At 44.9% G+C, this 18,687-nt stretch overlaps 1 protein-coding gene and 1 long non-coding RNA gene across 2 annotated transcripts in view; one reads left to right on the top strand and one right to left on the bottom strand.

The window, feature by feature from the left end:
- Positions 1-18,687, bottom strand: part of SHISA9 (shisa family member 9) — a 232,155-nt gene that overhangs the window by 65,694 nt on the left and 147,774 nt on the right. The gene's annotated exons all lie outside the window — the stretch shown is intronic.
- LOC308463467 lies at positions 1,041-12,541 on the top strand. The gene is made up of 3 exons (XR_013979602.1): positions 1,041-1,138; positions 7,721-7,840; positions 12,475-12,541. It is a non-coding gene; the product is annotated as an uncharacterized lncRNA (long non-coding RNA).

Here is an 18,687-nt window from a genome sequence, read left to right as displayed (position 1 = left end):
TAACCTTACTAGGAGTTCCCAAGGCCGCTTTTCCTCAGAGAAGATTGCAAAGCAGTTTACGAAGGAAAACTCAGCTCACAATCCTACAGCTCTTACTCGTCCGGGTGCCTGAAGTCAAAACCTCACGTCGTGCTTGATTTAGGCTGGTTAGAAATAGCTATATCATAACAAACGGCCTGATTGGAATAAATGACTTGAATAATGAGATAGCCTTGTTAAGTATTTATATGGCGACCATCAGTCTAGGTTCTTGACACCAGTTCATCGCATTTATGCCTTTCTCAGCCAAAGATGCATGGCGAAGATAACACGAACAGAGTTTCGGCACAAAGAGTGTAATTATTCCTCACTTCTCTGATTGGCTTTTATAAGATGTTTTGATTTGAAGCATGGCTTCAGGTTCAGACTTCCTTCTCTTCCAGGCCACCGTGACATATGATCTCAAGAAAGTAAACAAAACAAAACATGCAGAGTGAAATCCTTTTTGATATATCTATACATGCCACAGGTGGGGAGTGTTTTTCAGCCCAAGGGCCACATTCCTTCCGGGGCAATCTTCGGGGGGGGGGCACATGACAGTGGTGTGTGGGGCCATAGGCAAAAGTGGGCAAAGAATTAATCTAAATGTTACCTTTGTAACATTTAAACAGGCCAGTTTCTACACACACTCACAAAGCTCTCTATCTTCCATCCAGACAAGCAAGAGGCACAATCAGGCATTAGTAACATTCAAGGCAGGGAAAACACGGCTGTGAGGCAAAGTCTGCATCCCCCACCCTCCAGAACTGAGGTTCCTCGCTGTGGGACATCATTGCAGTCAAAACCAACAGTTCATGTTTTACTAGATAAGCACACTAAAGGGTTGAGGCTCATAGAGCTCTCCTGTAAAATTTGCCAGAGAGAACTCTGTGAGATCTCTTCCTTTGTCTAGTGTGGCAGGAAGCTGTAACAATACATACTTCCTTCCTGTCTGGGCAGCCTCCTCTTTATTCATCGTGCTTTCAAGTTGACCACACATGCGTGTCTGAGCTGTACAGCTCAAATACCGTTTTTGAAGTTGCAAGCTTTGTAACTTAGTAGTAGTTATAAACTTGCCTTCATTTTGCTGCTGAAACTGCTGCTTCAAGATCTGCAGTATGTAAGTAAACACTACTTTTACTTCTTCACAAACCAGACCTCTGGTTGCGAACGGGATCCGTTCCAGAGCCCCGTTCGCAACCTGAAAGGAACACAACCCGTGTCTGTGCGTCTGTGCACACGCGGGTCGTGATTCGCCGCTTCTGCGCATGCGCGTGACGTCATTTTGTGCGTCTGCGCATGCACGAGTGGCGAAACCTGGAAGTAACCCTTTCTAGTACTTCCAGGTTGCCGCAGGACACAACCTGAAAAAACGTATCATGAAGCAAATGTAACAAGAGGTATGTATGTATAATTGTTGTTTTTAAGATGAGGAAAAGAGGTAACACTAGGGAAAATCCAGTCTGCCTTAAAGGATTCTGGATTAATGTTTAGAGAAGGTTAAATCAACCTTGTCTTCGCTTCCAAGTTTAACGATGATACTCCACTGATCTCACTAACACGAACAAGGAAGGATAATGGTAGCTACAACTTGCTGTATTGATCACACTTGACGGTCCATATGGGACCAATGCAGGCATGATTGCTATGTGAACTCTGCCAGAACCCACCCTGAGGTCAAGTCTTTTTTCTTTTTGAAATGTAAAGCTATGCTCTATGAGTCACAGTGGTTTGTTATTTCCCCCCAAAATCAAGGGCTCAAATGCACTTTGGGAACACTGTTTAGATTTTTCATTCATTCCCCTCCTTTTTTACCTGCTGTGAATAATGCATCTGTTTATCATAAACCCTTGAGAAACGGGGATCAGAAAATAGAAGCTGAATTTCAGCCCACTCTGGAGTGACATCGCAGCAACAATGCACAGCAGATAAGGCAAAAGAAGATTACAGGCGACATGCTGACAGCACGGCCATCCTTAGGCACTCAGAAAGAGAACACAGGTTTCCCGCAGCCTGGAAAAATCACACCAATCCATTCCTCCAGCCTTGGCTAATGTTACCTTCCTTGCTTCCTTACTAGGACACTCATATAATACCACTGAAATAAAGGTAGGAAGACCAATGCGCATGTCTGTCAGAGTCACAAACAAATTCCCATAGATGGAAGCATTTCCATCCTCTTGAAGAACAACCAGCCTTTAACTGGTAGGGTGGAATTAGGTAGGGAACCTCAGGCAAGGGCAAAGGATAGCCCTCTCTATCATACTGGCTGCCCAGTTGCATCCCCCTTGAGTGTTTTTAACCTGGCTGAAATGTGTCCTTGAACTCTAACAATGCCCCCTGCTTCCTTGGATGTAGAATAGAGAGTAACCAGCCTACCATACAGAGGTTAAATACAAATTTCAAGTTCATAAGTTTATTGTGCTAGACAAAGGCTATGACAAACTTTTAGCAATAGTAATAATAAAATACTAAAGAACATACATTCATAATATGAGCCGCCATCCATGATGAGAGAGACAAGTTACCAGAGGTAAAATCCATTGCTCTACCCACTGGTGAGGGAATAAATGAATGGAGAGTGGACTTCCTTCACTTTCCATTTTTTAATTTATTTATTCCTCCCTCCTCCACCAGTGCAAAGCTGCAATTGCACAAGTAAAATAAGCATAAGATGTGAGTTAACAGTACTTGTTTTAATTTACGCTTAATCTTTTCAGGGTTTTGCCCAACGTTGCATCCAAAGAAAGTGAGTTATGCTAAAGTCCCATTCAAATTAATGGGGGTATAAATCTAGTCACAACTCACAACTTGCCCTATTGATTTCAGGGAGACTTGCACTACAATACTATGCGCACTTATTTCAGAAGAAGCACCATCAAATACATGGGCGGACATGTACGGAATCACAGCATCAACCAAAACCGTTTCCCTCTGGATTTGGACGCCTGTTCTTATTTATCATGATCAGTTAGTGTTTAAAACATTGCAGGTCTCTTTGTTGCTGCAATGGACTAAGAGAACTACCCCTCTGGAACATCACATTGCAGTGTTTCTGGCACATCTCTTTCCTTTGCGTTGCCTCTCCTTTAGAAGCGCCTGCGCCAGAAGACCCTCCGTGTCCCAACATGGGTGTTAGTGCACCTGTTCTTGAAAGCAACATGGATTCACAGATGGCTGATAAAGTGCGTCGGGCACTGACTGCAAATAAAAAAATCGCAAGCACTCCACAGCACAGCCTTCAGTCAAATTTAAATGAGCCTCTAGTAAGTTCGCATTACAGTCAATTCACAAGTGCACACAAGGGTGTCTTCACAATAGAGGCTAAGAATAGTACTTGAATTTCCTGTGTTTGCAAATTAAATGAGACACTTGGAATGGGATGAAAATGAACCTTTGCTTTTTTAAAGGCGCTCTTCTGCTTTCTATAGGACATTAACAGCATTATGAAATGGTGCATTGGAGGTGGTAAGATGTTCTTGGGCTTTTTGGCAAATGCCCACAAATTAGTGGGAGCCTAGCGGGCATTGGGAGTTAACCTCTTTGACAGGGCTGTAGCTAGGGGGTGGTGAGGTGGGCCCCCGCCAGGGGCACAGGCAATGGGCCCCCCTGCAAAATCGGCTTAAAAATATGTCCATAAATATAAATATTGATTATTGCCTCATAAGAAACGGTTTTAAATAGAGGGTGGGTTGAATGGGTGAAGGGGGGGGGTTGGAGGAGAGGCGGAAAGAAGAGCTAATTTGTCCATGGCTAGGGGGTGCAATCTGGATGGTTCTGCCAGGGGTGCAAGATCACCTAGCTACGGCTCTGCTCTCTGATGGGCAACTGCCCCTCACCCATGACAAACATGCTTAGAAGAGAGAGCTCAGGTGGTAGAGCAGGTACTTGCAAGCAGAACGTTCCAGGTTCAGTTGCAATTGCAGCTGCTAGACTCAACTGCTCAGTCAGAGCGCCAGACCAGAAACAAATTAAAATCGTGTCCATGGCAGGCAGCAGTGGTGAGCCCCGCCAGGGCATTGGACCCCAGGCAACTGCCCAAAGGTGCCAAGCTCTGAGTCTGTTCCTGAAGCCTAGTTTTACAATGCTTTTAGCAGGACGCAGTATCCTATGGCAAAGGTGGGGCACCTCAGCTCTGGGGGCCAAAAGAAGCCACCCAGGCTCTTTATGTGGGAATCTTCTCAGGCCACACCCACTTCCCAGCCACACCCCATAGGCCACACCCATCCCCAGCCTTCCTTAACAACCTGCTTGGGTGTGTATTTCCTGGCTGGGGTGTCCTTGAAGTCTGGTAATGGTACTTGCCTGTCTGGACTGAGCACAGAGTATGATATGTGAGGGTGTGTAGAAACTCACCCACAATTTATATTTATTGCTCTGCTGTCATGGACTGGTTGGGTGCAGAGGAATGGTAGGAGGAACCAGCAAGGGAAGACAGCTCAGAGCGCTGTGGAGTGATGGTGGGACAATAACAAGTGGTCACAGGGAGAAGAGTGGGAAGAGGAGGTGTTGAAAACTGAGGGGTAACACGGCTTAGTGATCTGGGATAGACGGTGACAGAGATAAGTCCAGAACTGGAGGCAGAAACAGAAGCAGGAAAGGGGGAGGAGGAAGGCCAAGAGGTAGAGATGAGTCAGGCTGGTGAAGAATCATGGATGTCTCCCCCTCCTGCTGCAATGAGCTCCCTTACTGCCCTATCTCACAGAACCAGAAGAGGCATTAAAAGGGTGGAGAAATTGGTGATGTACAGACAGTCTCCAAATGCTTGGAAAAAACCCTGGAGAGGCAGGCACCTTTGGCAGGTGTGGGGAGGTGGGGACTTTCAGTCCTGGCAACTGATTTCCATGGAGCAAAACCACCAGGAATAAGTTGCTGTGCTCATTAGACCTGACACTCAGCCAAATCTGTGGAGGCCATGTTTTTGCTAATAAAGAGTTAACTCCAACTTTGAGCTGTTTGGTTACTGACTGGCACACTCCTGTGACATCTGCCTACCTTTGTCTCTGCTCCTTCTCACCACTGGCATGTGGCCCCTGGAAGTTTGTTCAGAAGGGAATGAGGCCCTCAGCCTGAAAAAGGTTCAAGCGGAACTTATCTGCTACTGAATCTCATCTCCCCAGCCCCATGGAGTCCCAGTAATGTACGGCCCTGACATTGCGACTCACCACAAAATATTTTCCTTCCCATCCTCCAGACTGCCAGTGCTGCAAGACTCTGCTGATCTTCTGGAGCGGGGAAAAATCCAACTATATTTTATGGCTGTTTCTTACAACCTCAGCGGTAATAAAGATGCAGGATGTGTGGAAACCTGGCTTACAATTTTGTTGCTGATGAAGGTGGCAGAGCAGAATCCATCTCCTTCTCTGCTCAGCACCACAGGGCCATCGGAACAAACTTGTACCAGGCATAAGGGCTTAAAGACAAATTGAAGGTTGCTACCCGGAAAAAGTGCAAAAGCCATGATTGCTCTTTGCAATAGCCCCAGAGGCTCAGCGCTTTCCCAAAAAGGGTATGCGGCCATCCCTTTTACGGACTAACCTATTACATCTCCCCCTGCCTTATAAGACTTGGTTTTATAGCTTGCTCTATCCTAAGGGCTTGAGCACAGGGCAGGCTATTTGTTTCTTGGACTGTTTTACACAGTGGAGATTGGAGCATTAGGGAGTGTGGGGGCTGCCCCACCAACTCTGTCTGCCCCCATTCAGTCCAGAGGGTGGCACTGGGTCAGGGCTGTCTTACCCAGGGGTAGGCAACCTAAGGCCCGTGGGCCGGATGCGGCCCAATCGCCTTCTAAATCCAGCCTGTGGATGGTCCGGGAATCAGCATGGTTTTACATGAGTAGAATGTGTGCTTTTATTTAAAATGCATCTCTGAGTTATTTGTGGGGCATAGGAATTCGTTCATTCCACACCCCCTTCAAAATATAGTCCAGCCCACCACATGGACTGAGGGATGGTGGACTGGCCCATGGCTGGAAAAGGTTGCTGACCCCTGGTCTTACCCATAGGCACTAGGAGTGTGGGGCATCCGTGCGCCGGGCTCTCAGGGGCGCCAGGCTGAGAGTCCAGGGAAGAGCCCACCCATCAGCTGGAGTGCCATGGTGGGTTCTTCTGCTGCGGGCGGCTCTGCGCCATGAGTTCAGGGGCGACCGAGCCAGCAAGATGCTGAGGCGGCTGGCCAGCTCTGCCCTCTTGTGTGCCTGGGACTGGGCAACCGGGGGCGGGGCAGGCGGATCTGTGCACCCCGGTGCTGCATATGCTTAAGACAGCCCTGGACTGGCTATCAGTTCCCTCCTCCTTAGTCTCAGTGTTTTCCCTGTAGAACTCATCCCCTTGTAAGGGAGGAGGATGGGATTGAACTACAATTAGTTGTTTCCACCTATCATTGGTTGCAGCTTAGCCTGTCACTAACTCTGGCTCCACCTATTGTCGCCAGCAGCCATGGATAAACAACAAAGGAAATCCCCTGTGAACAACCACAGGCAACACGCGGCTAATAATGTGCTAACAAAATATTTATAACAGTATAATGTTTCACAATTCATAAACAGAAAATACGCAATGGAGTAACGAATAATTGGAGTCATGAACAACAATAGAGAGCATGGTTAGTCAGTATCAGAGAACTTGGAGATGAAGGCAAAATGCCTTTCAACAGTCACAGTCCTGCAAATGTGCAGTGACGTAGCGTAGAACAGTTTTGCCGGATGATGAACTGTTTCGATGGTAATTCTTCATCAGCAAATGAATTGTCCCTACAGGTACATCAAGTATCAAAGGATCATCAACCACTGAGAAGTGTAGTAAGCTGATACCAGCTTACCAGACCAGGTTCAAATCCCCACTCAGCCATGGAGCTTGCCGATGACCCTGGACCAGTCACAGTCTCTCAGCCTGACCTACCTCACAGGGGTGTTGTGAGGATAAAATGGAGAGAGGTAGGAGCACCTTGGAAGAGAGATGGAGTATTAATGCAATCCGTATAGTTAAAGCCATGGTTTTCCCAGTAGTGATGTATGGAAGTGAGAGCTGGACCATCAAGAAGGCTGATCGCCGAAGAATTGATGCTTTTGAATTATGGTGCTGGAGGAGACTCTTGAGAGTCCCATGGACTGCAAGAAGATCAAACCTATCCATTCTGAAGGAAATCAGCCTTGAGAGGTCACTGGAAGGACAGATCCTGAAGCTGAGGCTCCAATACTTTGGCCACCTCATGAGAAGAGAAGACTCCCTGGGAAAGACCCTAATGCTGGGAAAGATGGAGGGCACAAGGAGAAGGGGACGACAGAGGACGAGATGGTTGGACAGTGTTCTCGAAGCTACCAGCATGAGTTTGACCAAAATGCGGGAGGCAGTGGAAGACAGGAGTGCCTGGCATGCTCTGGTTCATGGGGTCACAAAGAGTCGGACATGACTAAACGACTAAACAACAACAACAAAGTCTAGCTCAGTATTGTCTACTAAGACTGGTATCAGTTCTCCAGGGTTTCAGGAAGGAGCTTTTTCCAGTCCTACCTGGAGATGCTAGGGATCAAACCTGAAACATTATGCTAGGCAGATGCTCTACCACTGAGCTATGGGTCTTGCCATAAGGTGAGGGGCTTATGCTATGTTATATTGGCTATGGAAACCTAAGACACAAGGAAAGTAGAAATTATAGCAAGGATCAATATTTTTCATTTTCTGTTCCTGCTCACCTTTAGGTAGAGTTTCACATTTTGGCACAGATCCTACCCATCAGCCCTACTGAGGTGAACTGAGAATGTGGGCAGAAGGTGTGCTTCAGGTCTACCCACAATCCCCAGAGAACCGACCACTGCAAGGTATGCGGAAAACCTTTTCCACTTGAATTTTTCCCCTACCATCTTTAGAATGGTGTGTGCGAATGTATAAAACACCCCAAGTAACACCCCTTATAAACTAGGGCAAGGAGAACTTTCTCTGTTACTATGGTGATGGTTGCTGCAAAACTCTTCAGATAGACTGATGTGCAGAAGAACAAAAGCCTCTCAGAAAGACATTGGGGATTTTACTGTACGGATGTGGGTTACCTCAGCAGATCTGGAGAAGGAGCCTCTTGAGAAAACAGTTCCACAGAGAATAGTTACTCCAGAGCATTGGCTTGCCTTGTGTGGTGCCATGCCACCCCCCAAAGCTAATTGTTTAGTGAAGAGAGTGTGCGTGTGGGGAAAAAGAAAGATGTGATCAGAAGTTGTGCTTGCCTGAAGAACTGGGCTTGTTTACAGTAGCTGGTCAACAGACGTGTATTTGTATATAAAAAGGTAAAGGACCCCTGACAGTTAAGTTCAGTCGCTGATGACTCTGGGGTTGCGGTGCTCATCTCACTTTACTGGCCGAGGGAGCTGACTTTTGTCCGCAGACAGTTTTTCCGGGTCATGTGGCCAGCATGACTAAGCCGCTTTTGGCAAAACCAGAGCAGCGCACGGAAACACCATTTACCTTCCCGCCGGAGCGGTACCTATTTATCCACTTGCACTTTGATGTGCTTTCGAACTGCTAGGTTGGCAGGAGCTGGGACCGAACAACGGGAGCTCACCCTGTCGCGGGGATTCGAACCGCCGACCTTCTGATCGGCAAGCCGTAGGCTCTGTGGTTTAGACCACAGCACCATCCATTGTATTTGTATATATACAAATATATATTTTTATATTTGCATATAAATGTGTGCTCTCATGGGGTGCATGAATGGATGAAACCACAAGCAGAGATAGGCAATTCCTCCCAAAGTTGTCCTGATCAAATAACTCGCTGGCTTGGTTCTGGAAATTATGCTTCAAACCACAGTCAAGTTAGCACACAAGAATCTGAGGCCATGCCTTGATCCTGGTTTTTGTTTGTTTGTTTTTAAGCATCGTGCCCCCTGATATTTTGGACTACAACTCCCATCATCCCTAGTTATTGGTCATGCTGGTTGGGGATGATGGGAGCTGTAGTCCACAACATCTGGAGGACACCACGTTGGCTCCCCCAGTTTAAACCAATGGGTTGGAGCAAACCACAGCTCCCACAAGTTCACCTGTAACACAGAACTGTGGTTTGCTCATACCACGAAAGGGAAAACGTTCTTTTACCTTTAGACTTGGAGGAGAAATAGAGGACAGAGGAAGTATGTGAGTCCAGGGCTGTCTGGAACTCATTTCTGGCTTTAAATCCATTTTTAATGTGATTATCCTAAGTAGACCTTTATTTCTTTCATTGCCTATGGAAAAAGAAAAGAAGAAACCCTAATTCTGGCCCTCCTTACGACAATTGCTTCCTGCATCTGTTATCAACCTCTCCCTCTCAGGTTTCTCCAGGCTAGACAACTGCATCTCCTTCTGTTTCCCTTTCATTCTGCAGCCATTGCTTTTCTTAGGTTATTTACAGCTTTTCTTTTTTACATATTTATTCGAGTGAGGCCAGCTGATACAAGAGTTGAACAAGGATTTAGTGTTTAGAGATGAACAAATATTTAGAAGGGATTTAGCATTGCTGGTCCCATACTGTGGAACACTCTTCCAGCAGAGATTCAGCAGCCGTCCTTGCTGTTAACCTTCAGATATCTCTTGAGGACATTTTTATGCTGGTAGGGCTATCTAGTTGCTTAATTTTTCATTTCTTTTTAGGTTACTCAGTCATTTTGCGATTATTTTTTATTATATCATAAGATATTTCATAAGTGTAGGTGGTATATTTTATAAAGACATAAATAAACATGAATAGTCCAAGAAAGCTCTCCCCCATGACCAAGTAGTTGAAGTACCTTCTTTATCCTGTTCACGACAAGCTGGAATGTGTGCACGGGAGAGTGACCAAGATGATAAACGGCTTATAAACCAAGCCTTATGAGGAACAGTTGAAGGAGTTGGGTACATTTAGCCAGGAGAAGACTGAGAGGTGATTTGATAGCCATCTTGCAATATCTGAAGGGCTGCCACATGGAAGATGGAGCGAGCATGTTTTCTGCTGCTCCAGAGGGTAGGATGCAAACCAATGGATTTAAATTACAAGAAATGAGATTCTGACTGAACAGTAGGAAGACCTTTCTGGCAGTAAGAGCTGTTCAGCAGTAGAATGGACTACAGTGGTACCTCGGGTTAAGAACTTAATTCGTTCTGGAGGTCTGTTCTTAACCTGAGGTACCACTTTCGCTAATGGGGCCTCCCGCTGCTGCCGCGCGATTTCTGTTCTCATCCTGAAGCAAAGTTCTTAACCCGAGGTACTATTTCTGGGTTGGCGGAGTCTGTAACCTGAAGTGTCTGTAACCTGAGGTACCACTGTACCTGGGAAGCTAATGGCATCTCCTTCATAGGAGGTTTTTAAACAGAGGCTGGATGGCCATCTGCCAGGGATTCTTTACTTGTAATTCCTTCATTGCAGGGGGTTAGATTAGATGACCCTTGGGATCACTTCCAATTCTGCAATTCTGTGATTCAGTGCATATTATTGGGGAAAGGGAATGTGCACAAAAATGCATATATTAGAAGACAAGCGTACAAAGATACGCACAAATTTCCAAAGCTGTGTGTAAGATTTGGTAAGACTGGGTTACTCGATTGCATGTCTAAGACACAATCTTGAGGATCTGCAGGATATTAATTCATCCTGATTTAATTATGGTTCAGTTGTTATCTGATTTTACAGTTGCCTCTGAGGAAGAGCAACAGCTTGAAATGTGTTGGGCACTGTAAATATTTACTGGAAGGTATTTTTTTTTAATGGATACGTTTTTATTTGACACCTTTGGGATTCCCCTCTCTGTTTCCAGTTATATTTGAGCTATTACCCTGATCCCCTCCCACTCCTCCCTTTTTTGGCCACCTCAAATTCAAGAATCAATACACCACCAAATCTCAAATACAATTCTCCCCTTCGGTGATGCAATGAGGCTGCCAGGGGGAGGCTTTTGTAGTGTTTTGTCAATTTCACATCATCCCTTAAGCTCCTGATTTGTTTCACTTCCCCTGGCTCAAATCGCCTTGTCTTTCCACCAGCATGACTGCGGTGACAGGGACTGCATAGGCTTCACAGCCTTATATGCTTAACCAGCTTCCCGCCATTTCAATTCTCTTTTCTAAAAAAGAAGTGTCTTCCGTGTGTCCGCCTAGAGCAGGGCTAGGGAAGAAACCTTCTTTCAGCTCAGAGGCTGCATTACATAATAACATGAGCCTGCTGGATCAGACCAATAGTCCTGTAGCCATAATGGCCAGCCACATTCCTCCGAAACTCCTAAGCAGGATTCGAGCACAAGAGCCCTCTCCCCTCCTGTAAAGGTAAAGGGACCCCTGACCATTAGGTCCAGTCATGGCCGACTCTGGGGTTGCGGCGCTCATCTCGCTTTATTGGCCGAGGGAGCCGGCGTACAGCTTCCGGGTCATGTGGCCAGCATGACTAAGCCGCTTCTGGCGAACCAGAGCAGCACATGGAAACACCGTTTACCTTCCCGCTGGAGCGGTACCTATTTATCTACTTGCACTTTGATGTGCTTTCGAACTGCTAGGTTGGCAGGAGCAGGGACCGAGCAACGGGAGCTCACCCCGTCGCGGGGATTCAAACCGCCGACCTTCTGATCGGCAAGTCCTAGGCTCTATGGTTTAACCCACAGCGCCACCCGCATCCCTCCTGTAGTTTGCAGCAACTGGTATTCAGAAGCATTGCTGCCTCTGATCATGGAGGCGGAGAATAACAATCATGGTCAGGAGCCTTTTAAAGTCTTCTCCTCATCCAATTCTGTTTTACAGGACCGCCTCTCCTGGTTTGCCCCGCAGAGGACCTTAAGGTTCACGAATAACCATAGTTTAGAGGTCCCAGGCCCTAAGGAAGTCAGACTGTCCTCCACCAGGGCCAGGGCCTCTTCAGTGATGGCTCCGACCTGGTGGAATGCTCTTTCCCATGAGACTAGGGCCCTTCAGGATTTAAGTTCCTTCCGTCGGGCCTGAAGACAGAGCTATTCCGCCTGGCCTTTAATTTGAATTCAGCCTGATCTTTTATTTCCCTTCCCTTCCTTCTCCCTCCTCTTTTATGAAGATTACCCGCTCTGAGACCCCACAGCTAATTCTCCCATGGTCTCCTTGCTGGCCCAAGTAGGACCAATTCAGCCAGCTAGCCCTGGGGATTATCTAATGCTTATTTCCCCTAAATTGATTTTTGATTTTTATTGTTATTTATGTTTTATACTGTATTTTATGCTGCTTTTACAATTAAGTGTTTTAAATTTGTTGTTAGCCGCCCTGAGCCCAGTTTTTGAACTGGGAAGGGCGGGGTATATATATATATATGAAAAAAGAACCTGTTTTGCAATTGTGTAATGTTAACATGATTAAAAAATCTTCCTCTCTGCCATTTTTTAAAATGGTGGTGATTCAGGAGACGGGGAGTCAATTGGCTTGTCATAAATTCTAGATGAATAGAGTCTTGAAAGAACTTTTAGTTTTGTAGGTCTTTTTTTTTTTTTAAGGAGAAAAAGAAAATTGTCCCACGGAGCAAAGAGCAACGGTGAAATGATGAAATCGTGTGCTTCCGCCATTGCACAATTCAGTATTTTAAAAAAATAAAAATAAATGAGTGGTGTTGGGGAATAAAACTAAGTGCTCTTTCAATGTTTAGCAGTTCAGTTTCCTCTTTTAAAAAATTCTGAAACACTTTATTACAAACTTCTGTTCCGAAAAGTGCAACGTTCAGGGTGGGTTCTGGTTGAGGGGGGTCCCATTGCCATTCCTCCCCACCCCCCTCTCATGAAATATGCTGCTAGCAGTTGAGGCCAGATTTCCAGCCTATCAGCATATTGGGGGCCAGGAGACTAATGAAGTTTTAAAACCTTCATTTTGTGATCTCTGATATAATGGAGCACAGTAATTATTGGAAACCCTCAGAGCGCCTCCTCTTTGGACGGAAGAGGTTTTAATAAAGTCATTAACTTTACAAGAGGAGTGAAAGCCTTTTGCAAGTCTCTTTGCTCCCAATTTACTTTTGGTGTTAAGGGGGGGGGGAACAGTTTGCAAGGTGGCTCCCCAAGGTATTTTTAAAGTGTGTTTTTTATTATTAAAATTAATAATAATGTGCTGAGTCAAGTTATGAAACTGACTGGGAGGAAAACACAGGAGAGGCATCTCTGTTCAAGTATATTTCACTTGCTAATACTTCAGCCTTACTTGAAAAATCACCTTCTTGGTAATTAATCCCGTCCGGTGGGAGCATTCAAGGGCAGCCGCCATGAGAATTTGAAGTTCTTGCAAAAGTCTGCTAATGCTCTGATAATTCATACATGGTCTTCCATTTGAAGGGAAAACTCCAATGACTTTACAGTTTCATCAGGACAGGTTTTGAACAGCAATTCTGCACTACGCTTGCATGATGCCTGTTATCTATTATATTGCATAGTGTATAAAATCACACCTGCAACCAGAGCAGGGCCCTGTGGGGAAACTGGTCTCCTAAGGGATGTTCCAGCTCCTTCCCTGAAATTTCAGCTTTCTTTAAATTATATTCACTGCAGGGGGTTGGACTAGATTACCCTTGGGGTCCTTACCAACTCTATGGTTTACACGCAATCTCAACCTCTAGCTACCCCTTTCACATTTGGAGATATAAGGGAGAGCTTATATCGTCCTAAAGAATCCTGGAAATGTGGTTTATGAATGGTGCTGAGAGTTGTTAGGAGACCCCTTATTCCCCTCACAGTGTTACAATTCCTGGAGTTGTTAAACGATCAACTCCTCAACCAAGGGAACTCTGGCAATTGTAGCTGTGTGAAGGGAATCAGAATGTCTTTCAGTACCCTGAAGAAACTACAGATCCTATCAATGCTTTCTCCTCTATATTTGTACTTATTGCTGCAGGCTACTCCTTCAGCAGGAAAGATGCAGGAAATGCTTCACATTCCTTTCTTCTGATTCCTTGGCAGCAGTGAATTAAGTGACCAAGTGACCTTAGCAACAGCAGCACCTCCATATGTGCCTAATAAGTCTTATAATGTTGCCTCCACATTTTGCTTTCTAACTTTCTTTATAAATATCCAATTGACTTGCTTTGTTTTTCACAAAATGAAAGTTAAGAGCCCAGATCTCATGCTGGGGAGGTGGGATGACAGCATGAACATGAAGATGAACTAGAAATCATGCAAAGTTCTACCCCAAAATAAACTTAATTCATTTTCATCGGCCCAGCAATCATGGGAACTGCTTTCAGGTGTTGTTCAGAGATTTTTTGAACTAGTGTAATTAACTGTAGTCAACTGAACTTGTTAATTCTGCGAGCTAGGAAGAGAGTTGCCAGGTCAGATACAATGGTTTCGCATCTGAACCATGATTTATTTTTATGCATACAGGCTTCTTCCTCCTTTATCTCAGAAGCACTATAATGCAAGGGGAGAGAACCACACACACATGAGACCAGAGCAAGAGCTTGGCTTTAACTTCCTGTTCTCATTGTGGTCTGCTTGGGGAGCTGTTTCCCTGCAGGCACATGCATAGGCAAACTTGCAACTACACCTGTGATACCCTCGCTTTGGAGAAAGTCAAGCAAGTGAGGACAGGCAGACCTAGAAAGTGTGAATATCTTAAAGTAAGTTTACTTAAAAGCAAACATCAGGACGGTATTCATTGGTACTTGAATGAATGACTGCACTTAAACAGCTTAGATATGTAGAGGAGCTGAAACTAATGAAGCATGCTTAGCATCCTGCTTACTTAAAGCCTTTTAGCCTGGAACGAAGAAAATTGGCAACAATGCAATCTTCTTATGAATGAGGGCTGGATGAGAAAAGGGTGGCGGGGGGGGGAGGGAGAGAGAGCATGGTTGGGCTCTTTAAAATTTTGATGTGCAAGGAAGGATGGCAACAATTTATCAGCTTCATGGAAAATCCATCTGTATCCAGAGGAGAGTGACAAAGGTGGTGAGGAACCTGGAGAGCAAATCTTATGAGGATAGGTCAAAGGACTTGGTCACGTTTTATCTGGAGAAGACATGATTATAACGGGGTAGGAGAGCTGGGGGGGAAAAACCAAATCTGGCAATCAATGCACCCCTTAGGATTCAGAAAGTACATGGGTAAATGTACCCCTGGCCGTTAGGTCCAGTCGCAGACGACTCTGGGGTTGCGGCGCTCATCTCGCTTTACTGGCCAAGGGAGCCAGCATTTGTCCACAGACAGCTTCCAGGTCATGTGGCCAGCATGACTAAGCTGCTTCTGGCGAACCAGAGCAGCGCACGGAAACGCCGTTTACCTTCCTGCCAGAGCGGTACCTATTTATCTACTTGCACTTTGCTTTCGAACTGCTAGGTTGGCAGGAGCAGGGACTGAGCAACGGGAGCTCACCCCATCGCGGGGTTTCGAACCGCCGACCTTCTGATCGGCAAGCCCTAGGCTCTGTGGTTTAGACCACAGCACCATCTGCATCCCTAGTACATGGGTAGACAAGTCTAAAAAGCCCATGACACAATTTTTCACGGTCCTCTAGTGGCTATGGTGGTTCATTTACCAGAAGGGGTCACATACGAGTGATATTGGCCCAATTCTCACTTGGGACAGTCGGTTGCATTACAGCCATGCAAAAGTCAAAGGTTACTATGCACAGCACACATCTCTCAATTCTCCTTTCGGCCACACTGAAGGGCATTATCTCAGTTCAAGAATACAGTCCAGCCAGGCAAGAGCATGCCAATCATCTTGTTACCAAAGATGATTGTGGAGCCAGGATCAGTTTTTTAAAGCTGTTTTTATCTTAACAAAAGCTTGAAGAAACGTTTAAAATGCAGACCCAAACTTCCTGCTGTGCAGGTTTTAGAGGCTGTTTCTTTCTGCCCACCCCAACCCAAATCCTGGATGGTTTCCAACCACCAAAAGCTATGAATATATTTCAATACTTAGGTTGGCGCGAGTAATCTCCCAGAATGAAGCTGTTCATCATTCTTGGAATTGTAATTCGCAGAAGTTGTTAAAAGCAAGGTGCCCAAACTACTTACCCCCACAGCAGCCCATTGAGACTATTTCAGAGTAAACAAGCCTGACAACTGGAGTCTTTTTCAGACTGCAGGCTACAACTCATTACTCAGAAATGGCCATCATCAACATTGCACAGCAGCAAATGTGCCTGTGCTGGTCTGTAAGTTGTTAGGGTGGGCAGCTATGATTAATCCCAGCTTCTGGGCACATTGTCCTCTTTCAGAACACACTGCTAAACTTGTATTTATCTTACATATATTATGTTTTCTTCCCAAATGAAGTGGGGTAAAAAATAATCATCATTGAGTGTGCTTTTCATTGCACAATTTACAGTGGTAGATCTATCCTTTCTAAGGCTCTGTTCTAAAGCCTTGTGTCCCCAACTCTCATCATCCCTGGCTAGGGATGTGCATTAAGTTCTCATTTATCCAAATCTCATAAGATATAACACATAATTCACTATTTCGTGCCCTCATCAAAGCAGGCACACATTGAGAGAGATTCCACAGGCATTCACAGGATTACAACGCCCTGTACCATATTGGGGTTGGTTTGTTTTTTGAGGAAAAAATTTCATAATAAAAAATTCTGTTACATTACCTTCCATTGACCTACGAAATCTCTTTTCCATATACACCTATATGTCTATAGTAAAATGATATAAAATTACGCAAACCAAAACATGTTATCAGTTATGTGGTGGAAATTCATGTCGTGAAACACACATCTAAGTTTTGGAAAACAGTTATGGAATCTTATGCAGGGATAGATGAGGATCAGGATTACAAAGGAGAAAGAGTTGCAAAGTGGGATGGGCTCGATTATTCACAAAAAAAATGAATGAAGCACGATGATATCACAAATTACAACCCTCTCCCTGACCATTGGCTGCTGGTGAAGGGAGCTGTATCTATGGCTGGCAGAGTATTTATATTCAATTCGCATTTAAAGGAAAACTTACCTAATATGCATTTTCTGAAGTGATCTACAAAGCAAAGCACAGCCACCTTTTGAAAATTGCACTTCTACAAATTTTGCAGTGCAATTCTCCAGCCAAGAAACATATATAAAAAGTGTGCATTGAATGCCATCTATTAGTGGAAATAAATAGAAATATGCATTATACAGTGGTACCTCGGGTTAAGAACTGAATTCGTTCTGGAGGTCAGATCTTAACCTGAAAATGTTCTTAACCTGAGGTACCACTTTAGCTAATGCAGCCTCCCACTGCTGCCGCACCGCCGCCGAACGATTTCGGTTCTCATCCTGAAGCAAAGTTCTTAACCCGAGGTACTATTTCTGGGTTAGCGGAGTCTGAAACCTGAAGCGAATGTAACCGGAAGCGTCTGTAACCTGAGGTACCACTGTACTAGGGAAAGTTGCTTTGCAATGATGTGTACATTAGGGAAAGCTGCCTTCATAAAGATGCATGTTAGGAGAAATTCACATGAGAAAGCCAGTGAATTTTCATTGCAAATTGATGTTCAGACACAGAGAACTGAATTTAAGTTCGGAAAAATTAGTTCCCATATTATTTTGGGGAAATGTGCCTTTATCTATTATTTATTTAGTGCATTTATAGCCCACCTTTTTCTCAACGGAGCTCAAGGTTGAGAAATGCATGGTTCTCAATTAATCCCCATCACAACCCTACGATGGAGGTTAGGCTGAGATGCAGTGGCTGGCCCAAGGTCACCTGGTGAGCTCCATAGCTGAGTGGGGATTTGAACTCTGGTCTCCCAGGTCCTCAACCAACACTCTACCCACTACACCACACTGACAAACTGAATCCGAGTTAACATACTATCTTCCCACTCCCTGAAATTCCAGTTCACCACAAAACTGAGAATTGACAGACGATTAGAAAATGTGGGCTATTGGCAGCATTGGAAGAGAGCGTCCGTTTCACACTGTGTGGCATTTTCAAAGTGACAGCACCGGTGATTTAAAAGAGCTGTAACCCACTTCTCCGCCAGCTGCAGTCACGTCAAAGCAGTAAAAGATGAGCTCTAACTTTTCCTCCTCCTTTGGTCTTAAAACAAAATGTGATGCACCATACCCAGCTGTTTTCATTTACCAGGAATGAGGCGTCACAGGGCTCTATCTCGTCTCCTGTGCAGCTCATCATCTATGTGGAACAGTTGGATGAGGTCATCCGGACAATTGCTCTGAAGTGTCTTTAACATGCTGATCACACACAGCTCTCCAACTCTTTTTCTTCATCAGTCTGATCTTAGGGAGGTCAGTGACAGATTCAGCATGCTGTCCTCAGTAGGGTAGTGGCAAATCCATAAGCGCTGGGTCCCTTCATGATGGTCACAGCAATGCCCCCTCACAGTCAGGCCCCTGCTAAGGTTATACAACCTTCTAACATTATACAATAATCTTATAATTATGCACTAATTATAATTATTAGCGATGCATTCCAGTGATCAGTGCAGATCTCCATGTGTTGCTTTTCTGCTAGGTCTACTATTTTCTTTGCTTGTACATGGCCAAATAACTTGAAGTGCTCTAACAACTTCTTTCAGAGTGTCATAAGTTGCATTTTCCTTGCAATTCCACTGTACATAACAGAACTTGCACACCATTCTCTCGAAACTGAAGCATCTTATGTTTTCAGTGTTCCTGTGTGTGTGTTTCCTGCAGCTTAGGCTGCCTCTTGTTCTCTTTTTTTAAATCATTTTTATTTGATTTTACAAATATAAATTTATAACCACACCAAAT

The sequence above is a fragment of the Podarcis pityusensis genome, assembly GCF_964106645.2.
Source record: "Podarcis pityusensis genome assembly, chromosome: 14".
Classification (NCBI taxonomy): Eukaryota; Metazoa; Chordata; class Lepidosauria; order Squamata; family Lacertidae; genus Podarcis; species Podarcis pityusensis.
This window is presented reverse-complemented; position numbering and strand designations above follow the sequence as displayed.